Consider the following 10,712-nt stretch of genomic DNA (forward strand, 5'->3'; position numbering starts at 1 on the left):
GTAGGGGGTAGGGGTGGTAGGTAGAGCTGTCAAAATGGGTTGGCCCAACCCAACCCAACCTAACGGGCTAGAGAGTGAAATGAGTTGGGACGGGCTGGCCCTTTTAATTAAAGGGCCTATAAAAAAGCAATCCAACCCTAAGCGGGCCACGGGTTGGGACGGGTTGGCCCTTCAACCAAAAAATGAACAATATTACTCTCTTAGAAAGAGTATTTAAGAGTATCGAACGTTGACGTTTATGAACACGACATCAATACATACAAATTTTCATTTATGATCACACACTTCGGTGAATACTTACAAAAATACATTTATGAATCACACACTTCGGTGAATAAATACAAAAATACATAATAGTCAACGTAATATTAAATGGGAAAATGTTGATCATTCCACCATTCCTCCCACAAAAAATTAGCTAGTTTAAAAGACTTGATCTTTTATTTTTTAAATTATTTATTGTTAAAAACTTTATAAATAAAACACTACTAAAAATATATATAATTTTTTTTAAAAAATATTCACAGCCCACGGCTGGCCTCTGAGGCTTGAGGGTTGGGCCTACAAGGCTAGCGGGCCAAATGAGATTGGGCTAAAAAGTCTCGTTCCTAAATGGGCCAAAAAAATTAGGCCTAACCCCACTTAATTCAAGGGTTGGATTGGGTCGGCCTAGGGGTAAAACCCATTTTGATAGCTCTAGTGGTAGGAGTTTGGTGAAGTAGAAAAAAATCTTAAAATTTGAAATATTTTTCAAAAATATATTTTATTTTATTTTATTTGGGGGAGGGGGGCTGGTTTGGGGGTAGGGGTTGTGGGTAGGTTTGGGGATAGAAGCAAAAATATATTTGAAATTTAAAAAATAAGAAAACTTAAAAATTTGAATTTATTTTTTTTGAATGAGGAGGGTTGGGTACGAGGTATGGTGTAAGGTAAGATCATCTCCAACCCACCTCCATATCACTCTCCATTCTCTATATTTGGAGAGTAAAATAGAGAATGGACCCTCCAACCCCACCTCCATATCACTCTCTATTCTTCATATTTAGAGAGGTGAATAGTAGTTCTCCAAATTTGGAGAACTACTATTCACACTCTCTATTTCACTTTTTGAATATTTTATTATTATTTCTATTACTTTCTAATTAATATATTATTTTACATATAATGTCATTAATTAAATATCTAATATTCGCAATTCTTTTTAAATGTAATATAATATTTTTAATAATATATTATTTAATATATACTACTTTCATCCCGAATTAATAGTATTTTAATTTTTTCTAATTTTCGTCAATAATATAATTTGATTTTATTATTAATTTTCACTATAAAGAATACACAAAATTTAAAATGAAAAGATAAAAATTTTAATTTAAAAATATAATACATAATATGATAATTCAAATACAAGATAACAATACAATACATAACATAATAATTTAAATACAAGATAAAAAACAATACATAACATAATAATCAATTCGCGATGAAACAAGAAATCATGCCGAAAAGATGTTGAACGTGCATTCGGAGTTTTGGAATCACGTTTTGCAATTATTGCAGGACCGTCACGTTTTTGGAGAAAGGAAGTGTTACATGATATAATGACTACATGTATTATACTGCACAACATGATAATTGAGGATGAACGTGATCTTAATGAACCAATTCAAGATGCCGTAGAGGCTCCAACTTCAACGACAGAAATGGTGGTAGATGAAAATCGTCGGTTTAAATAAATTTTAGCTAGACATAAAAAAAATAAGGACAAAAAAGCTCATTTTGATCTCCGTAATACATTAATCGAGCATTTATGGGAGCAACGTAATAATTTAAAAAATTGAGTGTTTATGTAATTGTATTTCACCTTTATTTGAATTTGTCCATTAATTTGTATATTATATAATATTTTTTTGCAATTTATGTTATTTAAAAATTTAGAATAAATTATAATTTTATATTAAATAAAAAATTTGAAAAATTAATTTTTATATCACATGAAAATTATATAAAGTAATTATTGGAAAAAAAAATAAAGGATTTATATTATGAAATATAAAAATAAGAATGAAACAGAAATAATAATATAATATTGAGGAGAGAGAAAAAGATTCATTTTTAGAGAGTAAAATAGAGAATTGGGTTGGAGTTGATTGTCTGAAACAATAGAGAACTCTATATTTGGAGAGTAAAATAGAGTGTAGGGTTGGAGATGCCCTAAGAAAATAAAAATCGAAAGATGAAGTAGAGTTTTGAAAAATATTTTCCTTAAATTTTGAAGGGAAGTCAATTTCCTTAAATTTGAGGAAAATGAGTTGATTTGAAAATATTTTCCAAAACATTAAGCCAACCAAACATGAAAAAATTGAACAATATTTTACAGAAAACATTTTCCTTCGTACCAAACACACCCTAGAAGAAAAATGAGTAAAACTCAAATTTTGAAATTAAAATATTCAAGAAAAGTGGACATGTTAAATTAATTACTATTTTTTTATTTTTTAAAAATTAAAAGGGTAGGGGCTACTGCCTCATTTATTCAAATAAAATATTCTAAACAAACTGTATGAAACAGGTGGAAAGACCCAAACCTAACAAAATACAAAGACAAAACATAACAAATTTTGTGATGTATATTAAATTTTGATGATTTTAAAAAATCTTTGCTCCTAATATATTTCCCTTTCTTTTTTTATTATATCTTTCATTGTCATTTCTTCTTTTTCTTTTTAAGACTTCTCTCTCCCTTCCTCTATTTTCTTTTTCTTTTTCTCTCTACATTTTTCTTTTCTTTATCGACTTCAACTTCATTATCAAAATTCGTTTCTTTTTTGTCATATTACTCTTCTTTTAATCCTTTTGTTTTTAGTTTTACAAATTATTTTATTTTGATTTTTAAAATTTTGAGAAAGAAATAATTAATATTTTTGAAAACATTAAAATAAAATTTGTAGAAAATCAAGCAACTATAATTGTTGTTGCAGCAATTATGATAATTTTTGCAATAGTTATTGTGGTTGCTGCAATAACTTCAACAACTATTTGAATTGTTGCAACAATTTATTGATTGTTTAAATTGTTGTAATAATTGATGAAATTATTGCAGCAACTTTGGTATAGTGGTTGCAATAATTTCGACAACTGCTCAATTTTTTACAGAAGATTAGATAAAGGAGGAGCTGATGGAATAGATTAATATAGTTCTAGCGGAGAAGGTTTGTGGTGTTGGTAATGACAATGAAGGAGGAGATAATAGTGGTTGCAGCGATTGTAACAATAACGATGGAGGAGAGGAAGAAGTAGAAGGAAGAAGAGAAGGAAGTGGTGATGTTGGGTGATACAGGAGGAAGAAGAGGAGGTAGTGGAGGAGTAAGAGGAGATGTTGATGGTAGTGTCATAGGAGAAGATGGTGGTAACAACAGTGGTAGTAAAAGGAATAAGGACGGTAGTGTCCGTAGAAAGGGTAGAGAAGGGGAGGAAAAGGCAAGGACTTTATGTAAATAATAAAATTTAAGGATTTTAAAATTAATGTTGTTAGCATTAATCTTAAATTTATCACCTCTACTCAATAATTATAATTTGTGTCACTTTTTTTTTAATTCTAAAACTTTTTTATCACACATAATTATTTTTCCCAAGTTCTGAGCTCTTATTGGATAAATAAAATTTTAAAATTTGTGCATTTGGTAACTGCACATGTTTTTTTTTCTATTTTGCTTTATAAAAAATTGTGGCAAAGCCACTAATTATTGAAGAGAACAATGATAGAACAATGGACACCTAGCCCATGTTTACTAGAATAAAAAAAAGATAAAGATTAGGTAAAAAAGACCTAATCCAAAAACAATAACAGAGAAGAAGAAAATTTTAAATAGACAAACAAAAAACGAATAGACAAACTTGATTAGTTAAAATTGGAAAGTGTTAGAAGTCACATCTTCATCGTCTCTCATCTCTCAGTCAAGCTCCAACAATAACATTCTCTCCCCTCTTCAGGCTGATTATTTTTTTGGGAATTGAGACACTCCAAATCTTGACTGAAAGAGTAGCTAAACCATCTTATCTACTTATTTCTTCCTCTCAAAATTTTCTTTGATCTGTTGATCCAGATTATTATCTTTAGAACTCGAAAATCAGAGCTCGAACCACAATTAAGTATCTCTATCACTACTCTTATTTCTTTGCACTAGTACTAGTTTTTCAAAGACTCAATGAGTTGAACTCCAATGAAATTGATATCACCATTAAAGCCTTTTATTAATCAATACTACCACTCTGAATTGATAGATTTTTAATTGGTGCACTGATATGCCCTAATTTACACTTCAATTAAAGAACATAAAGTGGTCGTTGTCAAATATAGAATCCAACTAGGTTGGGGTCGAATCCCACAAGAAATAAGGTGAAAACTAAGCCGTATGCAGTTATTTAACTATTAGGTACTTATTTCCAAAATAAAATGAGAAATGGCGGGAGTTTTGGGAATCAGTTTAAAGTCAATTGTAACAAGTAACACTTAACAATAACACTTGCTTTAAGATAATTATTGAGAATTACCCAGGATTGTGTTCATCGAGACTTTTTAACCAATCGTCGGGTAAATTATAGAACTAGACTCTGCAATGCTTAATATTCCAGTTTATCAACCACAACTACAATTAATGGTCTCTCAACCACATCAATTGTATAGCACTTTCATTATCTCGAACTACATGGTTTTTATCTCAATTCAATGATAATAACTCAAGTAGTTCATCTTGCTATAACATTAACTGTTATATGGGTTCAACTCTCCGAATTGTATCATTAACTTACATTATTTTACTCAAACAAGTCAAACCTAGGACATTTCCTAATGCTTGCAATCATTAAAAATTGATTTAAACAAAAGGGTTAACGAGATATATGTTTACAATGCAGAGTTCATTCCATAAGTTTTCTTGATTTAGGTCAAGTCGTCATGGATCCCACAACCCTTGGTTGTGAAGTTTATCCACTCATGCTTAGTGAAATAAAAACAATAATTGCATTCATTCAAGAAAAATGGAAACTCACAAGAGATGAAAGAAGTGAACGATAATAATTTCAATTAACTGTGAAAATCTCCTTCAAAACTTAGCCAAGAGCAGTCGTCTTCTTCAATAAAATTTCGTTAACAATTTTGATGCTAAAATAAAACCCTAAAAAAGTATTTATAGTTTCCAGAAAATTCAAATTTAAAAACACAAAGTGCAGTTTTCGAGGTACGTCTGACAAAGGCCCTGACGGCCTGTCACAAGAGTGACTATCCGTCGAAGTGGCCATCAATAACTTCTGAAACTTAAGCTTGACTTTTGGTTGTGCGACGCTAGTGATGAAGGCTCATCAAAAGGCTTACGACTCATTGCAATAATCCTCAAAGTTGCCTGACACACCTGAGCCTCCTACATGTTTGACGAGGTAGCTGACGGTCAGTTAAAGGGGTGACACCCTGTTAGTGTTGCCGTCACGGCTGTTCTTCTGGCACTTAGATCCATTTCACTCTTCTTGCTATCTTTACATTTTCCTGACCAACATAGTGTTAAACTATCAAAATAACATTGTTTATTACTTAAGATCTCACAAATATCCTTAGTAAAAGCATCAGATGTGCTGTCAAATGCTGTCACATCAACACCCTCAACTTAGCATACTTTCTTGTCCTCAAGCAACAAACAACAACATCAGCTATCAACATTCGCAGCAGTATACTCATGCATGCATATGCATATCAATTAATGCTACAACTCAAAAGAATCTAGGACTTGGGTATCAACAAACAACTTGGAATATATGCTAAAAAATCAGCCCTCAATAGTGCATTACTAACGCCCTTACCACAAAGAAATCCCTATCACTCTTATGACAAGATTTTATTTGCAAGGGATAAACCAAAATACTTACGCTCAGAATAAATTCAAGCAAGGTACATACAATCCATAGGCTTTCCCTTATTAGATTATCACGACCCAGGGGTACCCCCTAGATGTAACATGGCGTATAGAACCCCGAATGACTCCATACAAGCCACTTAGTCCTCATAACATAAGAAAAAAACCAATAAGAGTGAAAACACAATTCAAGTCTAAAAATTTTCATAAAGAAAAGCGGAAGTCTAGACACTTAGTCTCAATATATCCATCTATTACAATCTTTGAATGAGATAGGGCCTAGCCCACTCAACATGTCTGAAAAGGGAAAGTACATGAAAGGAACTACAACATGTGAAAAAAACCCGTCCTCGAACCATGAGGACTCACCAAGCTTGGAAGATACTTAAGTCCAAGCTTTAGCCACAAGAATGATCACCTCGAGAACCGGACCCTACACTTTTAGTACAAAAATGCACTAAGTATGATAGCCATGCATAAAAACATTAAAACATGCTAAAAAGAGACATTTCATTTCTTGACATGCAATTTGACAAGTTTAAACATCATATAAAAGGTTAGAGGTCATAAATCACAAACATGGACAATATAAGTCAACAACATCTTTCAAACCTTTAAACTCATGTACAATAATTCTTAAAGTAACCTTAGTTCATTAATCATGTTCATGTTATTGTTATGGGAATAAGCCTTAACCGACATGAGACCATGTGAGCCATAACATGATCACCCGATGTTCCCCACACTGACAAGGGTTGCCCTACTTGCCTAAGGTAGAACCATGGTTTGTTATCTTAGGTGGATCCACTAGCTAAATGACCTACGGGGGCATGTAGTTTATGGAATAAGGAGATTGTTACTAGAAACCCGGCCTCAACTAACGGGAGAGATTCCATCTCATTGTCAATATCCACTTGGTGCTAAGCATGATTCCCATGGAATACTTATTAAGTCTTACTTAATTCATGTCTCATGGAAGGATGTCCTTGATAACCAATCTGAGTTAGTTCATTAGGATAGCTCATTAGATCATGCGTGAGAAAACCTTTCACCATCCATGTCTACATATATATCTTAGATTCAATTAGGTGAGAAAGCCTTTTAACCTTAGAATCATCATTACGTGAGAAAACTTTTCACATCATGTTCATTATGAGTTCATGAGAATAACCTTTCAATCAGCCCACAACAACAACATAATCATTGACACTTCACTCTCAAAGTGTCCTTAATGCAATTACATAACTTCATGAAAACATGCATAATCTCATCAACTTACCCTTTCAAGGTTCAAGCCCTACTATTAATCAACACATCTAGAATTTGAGCATTCAACATGGATATAATCATAATTCAAGTAATCCAATCACTACATGCATAATTTCATAACATTTTTCTTTCATCAACAAAGACCCACATCACAAATCACAATTGAGTAATATGGGGGTTTCATGGGTTCTTGGAGATTCATCATAAAAACATAGGGAAATCATAAATTCATACTTAATATAACATAATTCAAGCATTAGAATCATTTTTGAAAGGAACCCATGACTTGGGAATCAAACCCTAACTTTTAGGGATTTCTATCTTTGAAATTGGGATTCTGAGAGTACTCCATCGGTGGAAGCTACCCATGGATGAAAATCACCATATCTTGACTCCAAATGCTAGCCTTAAATGGAGGAACTTGACCCTTAGCTTGAAACCCTAGATGAATCCTTATTCTTCTTCAAGTTCTAGAGAGAATATTTGGGAGGAGATTTGAGTTCTTTTGGGGTAATTAGAAGAATGAACTAAATGGGGTGAATTTGGGGTTAAAAGGGCTTATATAGGGGTCCTAACTATAGGTAAAATGACATAGTATAAGAACTAATTAATTAGGAAAAGACCTAACTAACCCTGAAAATAACTGCCAGCTGACCACCTATGGACCCCCCATCGACGGACCGTATGGACTTACGGTCCGTCCTGCACGTCGTCACTAGATACAAAGAATTTTAGCCATCGATGGAACCCTGGACCATGGACCCATCTACGGTCCGTAGGTACCTCCGTGGTCCATGGTCTGGACCTTCTCCTAGTGACCCATCGACGGGCCGTGGTTTGACCCACGGTCCGTCCTGGTGAACCGTCGTTGGTCATCAAAGACCAGATTTTTGGGGGCCCTCAGTTTTGGCCAAGTGTGAGCCCACGGACCACACCTATGGTCCGTGGTTCAACCCACGAGCCGTGGTTGGCCTCCATGGCTAGCACCTGCAATTTCCCATATATTGGTTTATTTTCCTCTTTCGAAAATGGGGTGTTACATAGATTCACTTTGAATTTACAGATAATTGGACTAGGATCACATTAGGACTTTTTCGGCTTTTAACATAGGCTCAGACTAAAGGTGGGATTCATTTGGTAGTAGTGACTATTCCCTCCTTGTAACCGACTTTGCTTTTTTCCTCCTTCCAATCATCCTTATCTCTCATAATAATCCAATTTTCCAATACCTCGGAGGTGGCTCTTTGTTTATGAGCCAAAATCTTCCAGATTTTGCATGGTACTTACCTATCTTTATCCACACCCTATTTTGTCTTTCTATATCCACTAATAGTAGCCACCCTCAACTTAGGTCTTTTGCCTAAACTAAGGTACACTATATCCAAGGAGGGACCAGGGCCAAGAAATAGGCTTTTAAAAAGTAAATAGGGAATCTAAATAAGCTAGCAACAAACATGTTGTCATTTAGGCTAGAACTTTGGGATCAATGGGGTTCTTACTTCATTGGGTTGGTCTTTCAGGTAGAGTGGGTTAATTTTAACAACGTCTGACAATCCTTTCCTAACCCAATGTCTTTCAATCAGTGCAACATAAACCAGGCAAGTTCCAGATGCATATACAAGGCAAGAATGGATTACATACTCACAATCACACATGGCTTAGTATGCACTGTCTACTTTCAATTGTCAAGTTTTATACAAGATGCAATAATTTAAGTTATTTCATTCATACTCAACAGATGTCATAATAAGATTCTAAAAAGTCACAACAATATCATCAACACATTTTAATTCATATACTCATACTTGCTGCAAACATATATATATATAGAACTGACTCAATACATCACATCAATCTTTTGTACAAGAGATACTTTGACAATCCTAAACTTGTCAGTTCTACTAGATAGTGCCTAAAAGGGAAAATATACACTACTAAAAAAACAGTGAATACTGACCTAAAAATTTCCGACCTCAAATGGATGTCGGTAATTTCCGACCTCCGAAGGTCGGAATTTTTCCCGGAAAAAATGAATTACAATAAAAACCGACCTCTTGATGTCGGTATTAAACAAATAAATAAATAACAATATTTTATTTTTTCTCAATTAAATATAAAAAAACAAAATTGAGAAATATTTTTAGGTTTTGTGTAAAATGAAAACAAAAAATTATAATACCGACTTCCGTATGTCGGTAAAATTAAATAGTATGTAAAAATAAATTGATATAAAATACCGACCTCATGAGGTCAATATTTTCTATATTTAATTGAGAAAATAATACCGACATCAAGAGGTCGGTTTTTATTGTAATTCATTTTTCTGAGAAAAATTTCGACCTCCTGAGGTCGGAATTTGGTTTTCCCGCTTTATTTTGCATAAAAATTGACTACTTGTTGTCGGTTTTCATAACAACGTAATTTCATACTCTAAATATGGATTATTGATCTAACTTTCTATTTATAAAAGTATACAAAATTGTTACACTTTTTTAAACAATTAATTATAGGTGTGAAATGAAAATTTAGTTTAATGCTAGCAAAATTATGATTAATAGGAATATTTTAAACAAACCGACCTCCGGATGTCGCTTTAATTGAAGGTAATTAGATGAAATGTAAATACCAACCTCCATTAAAGCGACATCCGGAGGTCGGTTTGTTTAAAATATTCCTATTAATCATAATTTTGCTAGCATAAAACTAAAATTTCATTTTACACCTATAATTAATTGTTTAAAAAGTGTAACAATTTTGTATACTTTTATAAATAGAAAGTCAGATCAATAATCCATATTTAAAGTATGAAATTACGTTGATATGAAAACCGACAACAAGTAGTCGGTTTTTATGCAAAATAAAGCAGGAAAACCAAATTCCGACCTCTGGAGGTCGAAATTTTTCCCGAAAAAAATGAATTACAATAAAAATCGACCTCTTGATGTCGGTATTAAACAAATAAATAAATAACAATTCTTTAGTTTTTCTCAATTAAATATTTTAGGTTTTCTGTAAAATAAAAAAACAAAAAAAATTATAATACTGACTTCCGAATGTCGGTAAAATTAAATAGTATGTAATTAAAATACCAACCTCATGAGGTCGGTATTTTTATTTCATCTAATTACTTTTAAAAAGTGACATCCGGAGGTTGGTTTGTTTAAAATGTTCCTATTAATCATAATTTTGCTAGCATAAAACTAAATTTTCATTTTACACCTATAATTATTTTTTTTAAAATGTAACAATTTTGTATACTTTTATAAATAAAAAGTTAGATCAATAATCCATATTTAAAGTATGAAATTACGTTGATATGAAAACCGACTTAGTCGGTTTTTATGCAAAATAAACCGGGAAAACCAAATACCGACCTCTGGAGGTCGGAATTTTTCCCGGAAAAAATGAATTACAATAAAAACCGACCTCTTGATGTCGGTATTATTTTCTCAATTAAATATAAAAAACAAAATTGAGAAATATTTTAGGTTTTGTGTAAAATAAAAAACAAAAAAATTATAATACCGACTT

The sequence above is a fragment of the Solanum tuberosum genome, unplaced genomic scaffold, assembly GCF_000226075.1.
Source record: "Solanum tuberosum cultivar DM 1-3 516 R44 unplaced genomic scaffold, SolTub_3.0 scf00264, whole genome shotgun sequence".
Classification (NCBI taxonomy): Eukaryota; Viridiplantae; Streptophyta; class Magnoliopsida; order Solanales; family Solanaceae; genus Solanum; species Solanum tuberosum.